Source organism: Theropithecus gelada, chromosome 6 (genome assembly GCF_003255815.1).
Source record: "Theropithecus gelada isolate Dixy chromosome 6, Tgel_1.0, whole genome shotgun sequence".
NCBI lineage: Eukaryota > Metazoa > Chordata > Mammalia > Primates > Cercopithecidae > Theropithecus > Theropithecus gelada.
The window spans coordinates 127,390,849-127,392,943 of NC_037673.1; positions in this window are offsets into that span (position 1 = coordinate 127,390,849).

Sequence of the window (2,095 nt, forward strand, 5' to 3'; positions counted from 1 at the left end):
CACCTGGGAGAGGTGTGCAACAGTGCAAAGCAATTACTGATAAGTGTCCAGTGATAAATGATGTAGTCAGCAAATATGTTATTCTAAGTACAATTATTGATCTAGGAAGTACATTCTCTTGTTGATAAGAACCAAATGATAAATGGTCTACTTAATAATATCCTTTCAGAGGAAGAAAAGAGAAACTCAGTGTGGCCTGGAATGGACTTGAAAAGTAGGTGTGGGAAAGACCAGAACTTGAAGGGTAGGCATTATTTGTTTTGTTTCTGATTTTGTTTTATTTTTATTTTATTTTTAATTAACATGCTGTGAAATTTAACTTTTTTCAATGCACAGTTCTATGAATTTAAACTCCGTATAGATTTGTATAAACATCACCACAATCAGGACACTGAATAGTTCCATCACCCCAAAACATCCACATTCCTGCTTCTGTAACTCTGGGAAATCACTGATATGTTTTCTATCACTACAGCTTTGTCTTTTCAAGGGTGTCATATAAATGAAATCCTACAGTATGTAACCTTTTGAGACTGGCTTCTATTTCATAGTGTAATGCCTTTGATTCATCTGTCTTATTGCGGGTACCAGCATATCGTCCCTTTCTACTGCTGAGACATACTGCATTCTATGGACATACCACAGTTTGGCTATCCATTCACCCAGTGAAGTCCTTTAGGTCATTTTCAGGTTTTGGCTATTATCAGTAGAGTAGCCATAAACATTTGAGTGCACCTTTTGTATGAATTAGGCACTTGGCTTACATTGTTGTTTACCTCCCTCAGGCAGGCATGTTCTTTTCTTTAGGAAGAATGGAACTAGCATTTATTATTATGTAAAATACTATTTTGTTATGTATACTATGTATTGTTGTATATTGTTTTTATGTCTCTGGATAAATACCTAGGAGTGGGATTGCCAGGTCATACAGTAAGTTACTGTTTAACTTTATAAGGAACTGCCAACTGTTTTCCAGATTGGTTGTATCATTTTACATTCCCACCAGCAACGTATGAGATTTCCAGTTGTTCTGTTAAGTCAGCACTTAGTATTGTCAGTATACATTTAATTTTAGCCATTTTAATAGCTGTGTAGCGGTACTGTGTCATGGTTTTAATTTGCATTTCCCTAATGGTTAGTGATATTGAACATCTTTGCATGTGCTTGTTCACCACATGGATACCATCTTTGGAGCATATTTTTATCTTTTTAAATTTTTCTTTTATGACATTTATTATTTTCTTTCCTAATTATAAAACTAGTTTTGTTTGTTTTTTGAGACAGGATCTCTTTCTGTCACCCAGGCTGGAGTGCAGTAGTGCAATCACAGCTCACTGCAGCCTCAACCTCCTGGGTTCAAGGGATTTTCTTGCCTCAGCCTCCCAAGTAGCTGGTACTACAGGCACATGCCACTGCACCAGCTTTTTATTGTTGCTGCTGTTATAGAGATGAGGTCTCACTATATTGCCCAGGCTGGTCTTGAACTGTTTGGGCTCAAGCAATGCTTCTACCTTGGCCTTCCAAAGTGCTAGGATTACAGGCATGAGCCACTGAATACAGCCCCTAATTATAAAACTAATGATTTTAAAAGGGATGTTTAAAATATAGAACATTTTTCAATACAAAAAAAATTCTGTCATTTCTATTGCCATCTTCTGTCCCAGTGACAAAAGAATAATGAATAATTTGGTGTATTTCTTCCCAACTTCTGTAAAGTATAGTTGCAAATGTAAATATGGGCCTAGATTTATGATGGCGTTTTTTTCAGCAAAATTAGAGTTATATAGTAAATACAGTTTTGATTCATGGAAGTAGTAAATTCATCGCTACATATATCTTCTTGGAATACAGCAAATTTTCAAGTTCAGAAAAGAAGGAATATATAAAGAATCAGGTATCAAATGACAAGTTACTTTCAAAACAGGTAATTCCATGTTACTCCTAGTAATGTAATTGTGTCCCTGTATATTACTTAAATAACAAATTATGCTACAATAACAAATAAATCCTGAAATCTCAGCAACTCCATGTAATAAAAGTTTCCTTCTCACTCATATCACAGACACTGTAATATGTACTGCTCTCCTTTAACAAT